Source organism: Mauremys reevesii, linkage group 6 (genome assembly GCF_016161935.1).
Source record: "Mauremys reevesii isolate NIE-2019 linkage group 6, ASM1616193v1, whole genome shotgun sequence".
Lineage (NCBI taxonomy): Eukaryota > Metazoa > Chordata > Testudines > Geoemydidae > Mauremys > Mauremys reevesii.
Window position 1 is genome coordinate 94,424,649 of NC_052628.1, and position 14,522 is coordinate 94,439,170.

The window sequence follows — 14,522 nt, forward strand, 5'->3', positions numbered from 1 at the left end:
ACTTCACAGCAGCATCAAGTTCTGATTTTTTACTTAAATCCACCACTTCTAGTCAACTTCCTAGCCTGTATATGTACCGCACAAGGTAAGGAACATTCAAAGCTACCACAAGAAAACATTGAGAGAGAGACAAAATTATAGTCAAATTTAAAATCCCAAAATGAAAGATTACTGTTTTACAAATGGACCTCATGAACTTGGGAGGATTCATGGGGAACATGCCTTCACCAAAATGGCAACATAACTAAATATACCTAAACTAGAATTAGATTGATGAGACAAAAATTGGTGAAAATAGTGATTTTAAAGCAGTGGTTCTCAAACTTTTGTACTGGTGACCCTTTTACATAGCACACCTCTGAGTTCAACCCCTCCCCCCTTATATATTAAAAATACTTTATATTTAACACTATTATAAATACTGGAGGTGAAGCAGGATTTGTGGTGGAGGCCGACAGCTCACGACACCCCCGCACACACACACACACACACACGTAAAAACCTCTCAACCCCCTGTTTGAAAACCCCTGTTTTAAAGGCTAAGCAGAATTGCTATTAACATTATGTTAAAAGGAAGATTATTGGCCTAGCTACTTATCTCTTTCTTTGTTCTTGGTTACAGAGAGATCAATTCACCACCTCCAGGAGGCCTAGGTACTCTGTGTGCCCTAACTCTTCTACCAGTCTTGGAGCTAGAGCATGAAGCATTATAGCAGCTGTGCACAGCAGCCTCACATGTTTCACTGGACACTGAAGGATCAGTTTACCAAAACAGGGTAAAAGAAAAATACTTAACACCTTCATTGAAATAGCACAACATAGTAATAAATAAACAATTACATTATGTCAGCATTGCCATTCAGGTGTCATGTCACACATTGTAACTGCACCTGTCCAAGAGCAACTGTGGAGCTCTGTTCTCAGCTCCCTTCAGCATTGCACCTGCAAGAATAAGGTGGTGTGGGGTCTTTGGACTTAAGTTGAAACAATTATTGGAATAAACCATTGGCTTTCAATAGTGGTATTAGTGGAACTTGTGTTGTACCAATATAATAAAAACCAGCAGGATCTTATTAAGAGGGATAAGGCAAAGATGCCACATTTATTGTAAATACCATAACAAAACAAAAGACAACAGTAAACAACGTTGTTTTACTACTTATTTCTATCACTACTTATTCCTTATACATACATACATACACACACACACATTCATTCATTTAGGTTCTGTATAGATGTTATAGTTACCAGCCTAGATGTTGCTCATGCCAAGTTACTGGCCAGGTATCTTGGTCATGAGGATGGAGCCGAGTCTGTGTCAGATGCATCTGATGCTCCTGGAGGCTGGCAACAGAACCATAGACTCAAAGTCCTCAGTCTTTAGAGTCCAGTTTTATAGGAATTTATTCCTATGTCAGTTCATGAGAGTTGCTCCATTTTGCTGTTGCTAAATCAATCAGCAGGTGGCTGGCTCCATGTTATTAGATGTTTTGTTTTTCCTTCCTTTGAGGTGTGGTGGGTGGATTCCAGTTTGCCCTCCGGGGGGTCATCTGGTTGATCCCATTTGACACCTTCTTCAGCCAACACTGAATTCTTCAGGCTGGTGACTCCCTAACCATTCATTCATTGTTTAAACTAGGCATGCATTCACATATATTCTCTATCTTAATCACATCTATTTTACTGTCTCTTTACCTTTTGGGGTGTTACCAATTTATGTGAGACTCCCTGTCTTTTAACAAGCAAAGATAAAGTGAGATGAAAACTTACAGAGGGTGGGGGTCTCTATCTATACACTATAACAGCTACTGTTTTGGCTTACTTAGAGATAATTAATGTTTAACAAGTTTTATACAAAGTATTTCTTTGAGCTTAACAAGTTTTATACCAAGTATCTCTTTGAGCAGGCTTTACACAGACACAGCTGGTGGCTTGCAGGTTAGAAGCTAAATGTTGGGAATCACAAATTTACTTCTAACATAAACCTTAAGTTATAAAGTATTAATTAACAATAAATCAACAAATCATTTCTCATATAAACCATGTTTAATATAAACCTTCTTTAATATCCCTACACTTGGACCCTGGAAACTCTCAGAATACCATTACAGTGCTGTGACTGAATCTATCCCTGTATTCACACCCTACACATTGTAATAATCTTTGTACAAAATATGCCTTGTGAGGTATCATTTGAAAACTAATAACTCACTGGTCAATAATATCATGGTGAAATGTGTGTAGCAATATTATATGTAAAGTTATGAATTTCCCTCAAATGTTGTTGGTAGCCCATGTTCAAACCCACATAGTCCGGCATAGGCAGGAATGGTTAAGTAGGTCTATCTTAAACAAAGGAATTTGTGTTTATCTCAATTTACATATAATTAGTAAACAAGTTTCTAGATATGGCAAGAGGGAGAAAAGGCAAATCTGCATGTTAGCCTACACAGGGAATAAGAAAGAGCATGGGGGAACCTTTAGCCCTAGACTCCCATTGTTTTCTTTACTGTTTGAATAAACTTTGCTTTGAGGGGTAATGTAGGTACAAGTGCTGGCAAGCCACACTGTATCTGCATTGAACCGTTCATTAGAACAGTATAGTATGCACTTTCTGTTATGCTATCATTAGTCACTAGACAATGGCCCGGTGAAGCCAGTGATGAGAACCAGCCTTTACCAATCAGAATGAAGTAAACAGGTGTATCAATCATATAGTAATAAGTAACCTGTGTGATGTCAATCATGTAATGCTGAGAACCAGTCTGTAAGAAAGAGAATAAAAGCAGTGGTCTGGGACTATACCAGGACGCCTCACTGCAGCCTTGTCTCGTCTCTGTTTCCCGATACAACAGGGTAATCCTTTAAAATCCACTTCAAAGGGTAACTGGACTATAAAAATGAAGGGCCGAAAACCCCCAAAAACAAACAAACAAAAAACCCCTCCACCCCACCAAGGTCTTTCTCTCTCACCTTCACCTAAAAAGACAAAGGAACCAACCCTTTGACTTTGACAGGAGAGCCTGACCTAAGAATTTGGTCAGCCATGTTGCTGTGAACCTGTGGTAAGTATTTTACTTTGAACCAAGTCCAGTTTGTTCCATTTTGGTTACTAGATAGTGTTTTATCTTCATTTCTCTTGTAACCATTTCTGACTTTAATGCCTTATACATGTACTCACTTAAGACCTCTCTCTTTGTAGTTAAATAAATAATCTTGCTTTTTTTGTAAAATCTGACCCAGTCCAGTGCTGCGTTTAAACTCAGCTGTTTGGTAACTCCAGTTAAAGTAGCTAACTGTTGAATATTGACCCCGTACAGGGGCAATAGACCTTTAATATCTAAATTTGTCGATGAGAGGGCTGTACAATGCAGAACACATTGACACTCAGGGTGTAACCTGTCTGTTAATAGGCTGTGAACAGCCCTTGTTGGGAGCAAACAGAAAAGCATTGTGAAGTACCCAAGGATGAGGGACAGGCAGTGACAACCCCTCATTGGTCTGGATTGCACCTGGAAAGTGACAGGCAGTTGACAAGTAAATTTCCGTAAGGTTACAATGTTAAGAAGTTTTTTCAGCATGCTCCTTGTGTGTGTATTCTATCAGATATCCACTGTGCATTCCTTCAGCTCTTTGTATGTCACCAACACTTTGCTTTATCCAGTCTGCCATTTTCAAGGGGTTAACAGCTCATATTTCATATCTTCTGTTGCTGATTTGACAGTTATAAAACGTTTACTTTTACCCTGTTTTTCATAAAAGCAGCAAAGAGTCTTGTAGCACCTTATAGACTAACAGACATTTTGGAGCATGAGCTTTTGTGGGTGAATACCCACTTCGTCGGATGCATGTCATGTCCATGCATTCCTTTTTCATGTCTATGCATTCCTTCTTCAGATCCTGATGTAGCTAGTCTTTTTTTCCCCCTGATCTGAGATGATTCCTCATCCCCTACCTACTCTCCTTCATAGTCCAAGGCAACTTTCTGCCCTCCCCCCACTGTCAGTGTCAATGTTCAGCCTTGTTTCAGCTGGGGTCATCCACAGTCTTCTACCTAGCCTGCTCCTACATCACAACCTCACCAACTTCATCCAGACACTAGCACTCAGCAGCCCCCAGCCTCACATGCTTTGCTCAGACCATCATACTCCAACCCAGACCAGCCACTAGCTCGAGCACCCCTTCTTTCTTTCCAGTAATTTTATGGTGTAGCAGCTGCAGTATGAGAGTCTATGACTGCCACCTACCTCATTTTTTTCATAAGCAAAAACCTACATCCTCTTTCCCAGTCCTGTATCCTTAAAAAGCAAAGTAATGTTTTTTTTAATGCTACCCTACTCTCACCAATCCTTTCAGACTATTTTCTTTTGTTATACCAATATAATAAAAACCAGCAGGATCTTATTAAGAGGGATAAGGCAAAGATGCCACATTTATTGTAAATACCATAACAAAACAAAAGACAGCAAAAGACAAAAGCAAACAACGTTGTTTTACTACTTATTTCTATCACTACTTATTACACACACACACACACAATCATTCATTCAGGTTCTGTATAGATGTTATAGTTACGAGCCTAGATGTTGCTCATGCCAAGTTACTGGCCAGGTATCTTGGTCATGAGGATGGAGCCGAGTCTGTGTCAGATGCATCTGATGCTCCTGGAGGCTGGCAGCAGAACCATAGACTCAAAGTCCTTATTCTTTAGAGTCCAGTTTTATAGGGATTTTTCCCTGTGTTAGCAGCAAAGAATCCTGTGGCACCTTATAGACTAACAGAAGTTTTGCAGCATGAGCTTTCGTGGGTGAATACCCACTTCTTCGGATGCAAGCAGTGGAAATTTCCAGGGACAGGTGTGTATATATAAGCAAGCAAGAAGCAAGCTAGAGATAACGAGGTTAGATCAATCAGGGAGGATGGGGCCCTGTTCCAGCAGCTGAGGTGTGAAAGCCAAGGGAGGAGAAACTGGTTCTGTAATTGGCAAGCCATTCACAGTCTTTGTTTAGTCCTAAGCTGATGGTGTTAAATTTGGTGGAAGCAGCAAAGAATCCTGTGGCACCTTATAGACTAACAGATGTTTTGCATTTGGTGTTTTAAATTTGGTGTTAGTTCATAGGAGTTGCTTCATTTTGCTGTTGCTAAATCAAACAGCAGGTGGCTGGCTCCATGTTGTCAAATGCTTTGTTTTTCCTTCCTTTGAGGTGTGGTGGGTGGATTCCAGTTTGTCCTCTGGAGGTTATCTGGTTGATCCCACTTGACACCTTCTTCAGCCGACACTGAATTCTTCAGGCTGGTGACTCCCTAACCATTCATTCACATACATTTTCTATCTTAATCACATCTATTTCACTGTCTCTTTACTTTTTGGGGTGTTACCAATTTATGTGAGACTCCCTGTCTTTTAACAAGCAAAGATAAAGTGAGATGAAAATTTACAGAGGGTGGAGGTCTCTATTTATACACTATAACAGCTACTGTTTTGGCTTACTTAGAGTTAATTAATGTTTAGCAAGTTTTATACAAAGTATTTCTTTGAGCTTAACAAGTTTTATACCAAGTATCTCTTTGAGAGCAAGTTTTATACAAAGTATTGCTTTGAGCTTAACAAGTTTTATACCAAGTATCTCTTTGAGCAGGCTTTACACAGACACAGCTGGTGGCTTGCAGGTTAGAGGCTAAATGCTGGGAATCACAAATTTACTTCTAACATAAATCTTAAGTTATAAAGTATTAATTAACAATAAATCATTTTTCATATAAACCATGTTTAATATAAACCTTCTTTAATATCCCTACACTTTCACCTTGAGGAGTTTCCATTCTTCATAAAGTATCTTTCTTTGTGTAATTCTCCTTGCATTGCCACAGCAGATTCTCAACTGTTTCTTGGACTTTGCATGATCGCACAACCTGTCCTTGTGCTCATTTAGTAAATATAAATTACTTTTCTGGTCACAGTGACCTGTTAGCACTCTAAATATAGGTCACTTTACATCTGTCATAGTGAGACTATACCATTATCCTCAAGTTTGACATATTTCATAGAACCTTCATTCTTTTTTTTCTTTGATCCAAAAAATCAACTTTTTAAGTCCTATTTACTCAGAGAGATCTCATTTTTAAGGGATTTTTCACTGCTTTTATCTGCCATTTCATTGCCTGGTATCCCAACATGCGCTGGGATCCACACTATTACTGTATAATTAGGTATATAGTTAAGAACAATATTTCATTGATTAAGTTATTTCTGCTTTCTGAGGCTCCTTTTCTAATCACCATTATACCCAACAGTCAGGTAAGATAACAGTCATAGTTTGGCATACATCCCTTATTCAGGTCAGTATGCCCATCAATTTGACTGTCAAATGCCACAGACTTGGCTAATGACACAAATCTCGTATTTCCAGATTGAGGGATAAAAAGGCCATTCCCACTCTACTTGTGTGGTCAGCTTTAGAGCAGTCAGTATAGATTTGGCAATGCTGATCCCATTTGCCATGTATAAACTTAGTAATCATATTTTGCAATCTTGCTCTTCCCTTTGTTTTATTGTATAATTCCAAATCCACAACTGGAGAGACAATCATCCAACGATTAGTTATGGGGAATCAAACTAAGATTTTAATTTCTTCCAGGCCTTCCTTTTCAGCCAAGTCTTTTACCCACTCAGACAGCTGTGGATGGTTTGTTTTCTCCCTCCTCCTGCTAATCAGTCACATGGCAAACAGCACTTGGCCCTCACCTACACCCCATTTAATTTAATCTTCAGTCATGCCTGTTGGAACCTCGTACATTACCCGTCTTGCTTCTGTCATAAATTTAGGTAGCTGACAAATTATTTTTATTTTCCCTAAAAATGTTTTAAGAAGTTACTTGCCCTGGCCCTTATAAATTTACTACTAAATCTCCATCCCACATTCTTTTGGCACTTAACGCATCTCTGATAGTTTGCTGTGACATTAAGAACAGCCCAAGGGCAGAGGGCCAGGGCCATGCTAATATCTAGCTGGGCATTTCAGCAGGCCTGACCAGCCCAGTGGACCCCCAAGTGATTATTGTTATAACCTGTATCTAAAAGGTGTCATGTACTGTGTTATTGGAAAGCTCATAACTCAGTAGTTAATATCACTGTGTAATGTAGGTGCAAGCAAAGCTATGGACCTACAGTGAAATTGTAATTTTTAAACTGTCTTTGCCAGTCAAACAGAAGTTACCCCACCTTAAACAAAGGAATGTGATTTTTCCACTAGGCACTTACTTCCAAAGTTCTTTGAAAGACAATGAGAATGGATATACATATTAGATAAAGCTAGTAAGCTAACAAGTGTGTGGGGGGGAAAATATACAGCGTGACTATACCCAAGCAAAGAAAATAAACTTTATCTAAGCTATAAAGAAAGGGGGGAGAGTGTCTAATAACAAGCAATTGAATCAACTGGTTGAATATGATATTAGTGTATCATGTCCAGTCTTTTATGAGTGCCCATACCACGCTTGTGATTAATATTGTGAAATGTGTATGTTAACACTATATAGGAATTATGAATACTCATTAATATTATGCTTTAAAGTGTGAACAAGGGAATGAATAGTCCCACCCAGACAGTAAGTTGGGCAGCTATTTACCTGTCTCCTATGTAAATTATGCATGGTAGCATCAAAACAATGGAAGCCTTATTTACATTGAAATCATACAGGAGATGGGAAACACATATGAAGGGAAAACAGCATGATGTCATCCTGCCTCTTGAAACAAAGTAATTGAACTTTGTTTGATATAAACAAGTACAGAAGCCATCTTTAGCATGCAACACTAGACAGAAACAAGAGAACAGAACTCTAGCAAGCTGAGAAGCGGGGTAGGCATTGAAGTCTCTGGAACTGAGGCCTTGTCTACACTACAAGACTATTTCGAATCAACTTAGTTCGAATTTGTGGATTCGACCTTATGAAGTCGAATTTGTGTATCCATACTAAATACACTAATTCGAATTTCTGAGTCCACATTCATGGGGCCAGCGTTGACTTTGGAAGCGGTGCACTGTGGGAAGCTATCCCACAGTTCCCGCAGTCCCCGCTGCCCATTGGAATGCTGGGTAGAGCCCCCAATGCCTGCTGGGGGGAGAAATGTGTCGAGGGTGGTTTTGGGTAAGTGTCGTCATTGAACCGTCAATCACAACCTCCCTCCCTCCCTCCTTGAAAGCGCCTGCGGGCAATCTGTTCGTGCACTTTTCTGGTCAGTGACAGCGCGGACTCCACAGCACTGCAAGCATGGAGCCCGCTGCGATCATCGCCGTTTTCTCCTCCTCGCACTTTATCGTCCACCTCTTCCACAGTCAGCTGCTGAGAAATTGGGCTACTTTTCAATGGTGCTGCAAGCACTGGGGGACCATAGGGGACGTTTTACAAACATCAACGTCGGGTGGCCGGGCAAGGTTCATGATGCGCGTGTTTTCAGGAACTGTGGGCTGCTCAGACGCCTGCAGGAAGGTAGTTTCTTCCCGGACCACGAAATAACTGTTGTGGATGTGCAGATGCCTATAGTCATCCTCAGGGACCCAGCCTGACCGCTAATGCACTTGCTCATGAAGCCCTATACAGGCGCCTGGGACAGCAACAAGGAACTCTTCAAATACCAGCGAGCAGCGAGCAGCGTGACCTGTGACTGTTCAGTTTCTTTACAGAGAAGCTGAACCTGCCCCTGTTTCTTTACCCAGTTACTGTTGACTCTTCTCTTCGGTTACATACTCCGTTCACCCCGTTACCCCCACTTCCAGCACACGTGTAAAAATAAAATACATGTCCCATTATTACTTAACAAAGGTTTCTTTATTCATGACTTTTCGTGAAAGGGTTGAAACTGGGACGCAGGCTGTGCTGGGTAGGGTGTGCGGTGATGTAAAGACCGCCTCTAAACTCAAGGAATGACAGGCTCCTGCTCCTAGAGCGGTCCGCAGTGCCGGAATGCTTCTTTCAACGGAGCCTGCCATCCCTCTTTATGGAATTCTGTGTGCGGGCGGATATGTGACCTTGTGGTGGAGGAGGACGGATACAGATTCCTCAGCTGCGTGACTCAGCGGTCCAGGACAAGGACCGCTGTATAAGATCTGTAACCACCCTCCCCCGCTGCAAAGTCACATCTCCCCCGCCCACACAGATCCTGGAAACCACCTCCAAAAACTGACCAGGGTGCCTACTGACTGCACCGTGTGTGTGACCCGCTGCTGATCCTGCCCCCGTGTCTGTACCCTGGGAAAGGTGACTGTCCTATGTAATTAACCACCCCCTTCCCCACGCCCTCCATTCACACACAGTCTTCTTTGAAAAACATAACGGAAACAGTAATTAACAGCAAAGCATTTTTATTAATTAAGTAGACAGTTAGGGGATGGGACTGGGATTGGGACTACTGTGAGTGTGGAAGTGAAGGACTTCGGCAAATGTAGGGTATGAGAGCTTTTGGGTACTTGAGCACTGTGCTGTGGTGCAGTGACAGTATTCACGTCCCCGGCCACCCCTCCTCCTGATTATTTTCGGTGAGGGGGGTATGGGACTTTGTGGCAGGGGAGTGCGGTTGCAGATACACTGCAGGGTGTCTCTGTCCTCCTGCGGTCCTGCAGAACATCCACAAGGCGCCTGAGCGTGTCCGTTTGCTCCCTCACTAGTCCAAGCAGCGTTTCAGTCGCCTGCTTGTCTTCCTCACGCCACCTCTCCTCCCGTTCGCTGTGTGAGCGCTGGCACAGAGAGACGGTCTCCCTCCACTGGCTCTGCTGGTCCGCCTCTGCTAGGTAGCAGCCCATACGTTCCTCGAACATCTTGTCCCTTGTCTTTTTCTTTCGCCGCCTAATCTTTGCCAGCCTCTGCGAGGGGGATGCTGTAGCAGGTCTGGAGACAGTGGAAGCTGTGAGATGGGAAACAGGGAGTGAATTCCTTGCAAAGATACATTTTTGCAAACAATTAACGGAGTCTAGGCTGTCTCTGTGAATTCTGGGTTGAGACCCCTGTGCCTGCTGAGTGCTGTGTTTAAAGAGTATATTTACCCCATTTAGGTTAATAAGGTGTGATGTGGTTTTATCTCTTTACAGGAACAATGAACCTTGTTTCTCTGAGATGTCTAGGAAAGGGCTGGACACTTCAGGGCACATGGTTTTCATAGAATCATAGAAATGGAAGGGAACTTGAGGGGTCATCTAGTCCAGTCCCCTGCACTCAAGGCAGGACTAAGTATTATCTAGATCATCCCTGACAGGTGTTTGTCCAACCTACTCTTAGAAATCCCCAATGATGGAGATTCCACAACTTCCCTAGGCAATTTATTCCGGTGCTTAACCACCCTGACAGTTAGGGAGTTTTTCCTAATGTCCAACCTAAACCGTCCTTGCTGCAGTTTAAGCTCATTGCTTCTTGTCCTGTCCTCAGAGGTTAAGAACAACATTTTTTCTCCCTCCTTCTTGTAACAACCTTTTATGTACTTGAAAACTGTTATCATGTCCCCTCTCAGTCTTCTCTTCCTCAGACTAAACAAACCGAATTCCTTCAATCTTCCCTCATAGGTCATGTTTTCTAGACCTTTAATCATTTTTGTTGCTCTTCTCTGGACTTTCTCCAATTTGTCCACATCTTTCCTGAAATGTGGTGCCCAGAACTGGACACAATACTTCAGTTGAGGCCTAATCAGTGCCGACTAGAACGGAAGAATTACTTCTCGTGTCTCGATTATAATACTCCTGCTAACATATCCCAGAATTATATTTGCTTTTTTTGCAACAGCGTTACACTGTTGACTCATATTTAGCTTATGATTCACTATGACCCCAAAATCCCTTTCCGCAGTACTCCTTCCTGTTGAGATGAGTTCCTGTCTGCATCCTGTAGAACTTGCCATACCAGTATTGCCCTGGCCTCTTCGTTTGTCATTCAATGTTAAACACATTCTAAGACAATATGCATTTCCTCACCCTTTGTGTGTTTTAAGTTTCATTAACTTTATTAGCTAATCATACGCTGCTCCCTTACCCCTTGTAATTATCCCCAATAAAACTTTTAAATTGATTAAGTTTAGTGTGTGTGTGTGTGTGTGTGTCTGCAGTTTGCATCGTGACCCACACTCTCCTTGCATCCCTTACCAATATAGTCTGTTGCCACGTGCAGCCTGGTAAATAACAGGCCTGCATTTTCTTTCGCCCCTGCGAGTCCGTGGCAATCTACATGGCGTCACGAACAGGATGCAAGGGAGTTGGGCCATGCCCGTGGCATGCTGCAGACCACGCAGATGATGAAACTGAACAGTTCCAACATTTGCAGTTTCACCTTTTTACTAGCCAAAATTCGACTAATCCAAAAATAGAATGGATCTGTTCCCTTGGCTCGGGCAAAACTCTAAAAGGCTATACTGTGCCATTAACCCTGGCAGATACTCTGAGGATGTTTCCACCATCCTGTTTAGCATGATATGCAAGGCCCTTGATCTGTGCTCTGTCCTCCACGGGGGCACAATGTTTGCAGCTAAACAGGCAGCCTCAGGCTCTCCTAAAGATGATAATGAGGAGAAGACAGAAAAGGTAGAGCCCATCACTACCCACCCCCCAAGTCCCTCTCAGAAAATTTTGCCACCTCCATATGAAGCTCCTAAAACTCCTGTATCCAGCTCTGCCAATGAATCTAAAACTGTAGCAGAAGCTTTGCCTATTGCGATAACTAACCTTGATGGAGTTAATCTTTCTTGGCTCAAGTCTCTGTACCTTCCTAGGTTGCTCTTCACCCCCCCCCTTCCCCTCCTCCGCCTCTCCTCACTTCGGCTCTCTCTTTTTGTTTTAAAAATTAAAAGCTATAGTTTTTACAGAAACCTCCAAAATATAAAGCAATTGAAAACGGAACAAAACAAGAAACAAAAAGAAAACAAGGTAAAAACTTTAAATCCAGTAAATTAATTATTTTAACCCTCCAGGAATGCAACAGCTGGAATTATTCCTAACTTTCTTGAAGATATGGTTGCCAAGCAACAGAAGTGCACTCTTTGCTTCTTATCCTAACCACTAACTAATATTTGTAACATGGTCTTTTCTTATTTACATATAGCAGAGTTTTAAAATAATGTTAAATATAAAATAATGCAAAATTCCTTGTTACCGAATTAATACAATACATTTGGCAAATACTAATATATTTTTATCAAATTTATGCTACAAGTTTTAAATAAGGTAATAATTTATTTATTCAAATGTTTAACCCTTTTACTTTTTATTTTTGGTTGTGTTATTTTGTATAAATATGAATAGAATTTTGGCGCCATTTGTTTTTAATTGTAAGTTTGTCCTGTATGTCATGTGTGTGTCCTATGTTGTGTGTGTCACGTGACTATTTTTTTAAAATTATTTTTAGTTTGTTGCAACAAAAGTCAATCTTATACCCTTTTAAAAAATATATATAAGATGTGGTACCACACTATTTTAAAATCATGGTTGGGGTGTAATCATAGTATATTAACACCAATTTTTTGTGCAAAGTTCAAAAAGGTTTCAGTTACAAATATATGTACATATATTTCTGCCTCAACAAATAATGCAATTGCAAACAAAGGAATTCTCTTTTATCAATCACAGTTTTGTTTTTTAAGTTTTTTTTTTAAATTTGTAATTAAAAAAAATGTGTAAGAAACCTCAACATTAAGGTAAAGATAATATTAACAAATGTCAATTTCTTGTTTGGGATTTTTATAAACTTGTTTGCACTTTTAATTATAGTTATAAGAATGTCATAACCAAAATGTTTTAAAATAACAATTTATGCATAAAGCTAACCAAACAATTTCAACAGGTTTCCACCTTTGGCTCCCAAACATAACAAAGCATCATAAAAGTATACCCTCAAATACCCTCAAAGTATTTGCATGTATCTGTATTTAAAATTTATTTTGGTTTAATTTTATAGTTGGTTTGTATTTGTTATACTGCTCTCCCTCACAACATCTTTGCCCACGGAGCCCTTAGGAGAGGGTGGACTACAAACTTGGTTTGCCGCCTACTGGGTGCAGGAGGTCAGCGGAAACCAGTCCCTGTCAGCGCTAAGTCCAGAACATTGTCTTGTTTGCTCCACTCAGTTCTCACCTAAATATCCATTACCCTTTCAATTTGTACCAATAGTTTATAATTTTTCTTCATTTAATATATCTAGTGTAAATTGTTCTTCCCCCTATGTGCAGTGGGCTGCTTTTACTGTTTGTAATAATTGTTCTTCACAATTTAATTCTTATGTGTACCCAGTTCTTAATGCTTCAGGTCGAAGTGATCATAGCTTTCCTTTAATTGAGAGTATTAAAGTTCCAGCATCTCATTGTTGGGTTTTTGTTGGTAATATTTAACCCCAGCCCCTACTTGGGTTGGTACTTATTCTAATTGTTCTATGTGAAGTTTCTCTTATGCTAATACCTCCCTAACTTAACCCACTCTTTTTGGACTCGTTTGCAAACAGCAGCTTCCTTCCTCGCCTCCTCTATTGTTAGTTTTAACCCTGTTGGTTATATGATGTTACATGATTGTCGAAGAAAAACTAAGTTCTCTTAGTGCTGTTTCAATCCCTTACTATTGAAATGCTTGCTAATACTACAGGCAAGGGCCTCTTCTTAATTAATCAGCAGTAAATACATTAATGATTCAATATTTGTTACAATCTTCCTCATTTTGTACTAAATTTGCTGAAGTATATCCCAACTTTGCTGATAAATGCTGCATTTCTTTGCCTTCTATTTCTCCTAATTTGTCCTCAATTGTTAAAGACCTGCAAACGTTGAGCTCTACTGTCAGAGAGTCATGAGAGTCCTTCCAGTTTTGGTCATGGCTCAATTGGCTTGGCCTTGCGCCCTACAAATCCTATTTCCAATCCCTGTTTGTGTCCCTTCTGGTTGGGCTTGCTCTTCTCTGTCTCGGATGTGCCTTCATTAAAGCCTGCATTCACAAGTTTGTTGCCTCGGCCTATATCGCTTCCACCCCCGAAGCGCATCCCCTCGTAGGTGGGGATGAGGAGTCGGACTCGGAAGTTTAGGTTTTCGGCCTAACTATTTCGGCCAGGGCACGGGGGCATGTTGAGATGAGTTCCTGTCTGCATCCTGTAGAACTTGCCATACCAGTGTTGGGTCTGAACTTTTGATGAACTGAAACTTAACTCAGACTTGATGTCTCTGTCTGAAACTTTTAATCAAAGCTCTGACCTGCGAACTACTCATGACACCCCCCTCCCCTTAAGTAGCCATCTCCCCTTTGTTTTTTCTAATTTACATTATAACCTGTTTTATCCTGTAGAATCTTGATTGATTATGCATGACCATTATAATCTGTTAATCACTTTGTTTACTTCTGTGTATAAACATTGATGCTCACCCCTAATAAACTTGCCACACTTACTCCGAAGCTTTGCTCTTAAGCTAAGGATGGTGTGAGCCCGTTGATCAACGAATTGTTGTCTGGTCTCTGACAAATCTCTAAGCCCTATACCAACTCCGCACAAACTCGGGTGCTGGAAAG

The 14,522-nt window shown here is 40.8% G+C and overlaps 1 protein-coding gene across 5 annotated transcripts in view; it reads left to right on the plus strand.

Moving 5' to 3' along the window:
* Positions 1-14,522, plus strand: part of GCNT1 (glucosaminyl (N-acetyl) transferase 1) — an 87,544-nt gene that overhangs the window by 33,606 nt on the left and 39,416 nt on the right. For all 5 annotated transcript variants that reach the window (XM_039543252.1, XM_039543260.1, XM_039543257.1 and 2 more), the window contains one exon: positions 623-776. The gene's annotated coding sequence lies outside the window, so the exon portion shown is untranslated. The remainder of the gene's footprint in view (positions 1-622; positions 777-14,522) is intronic.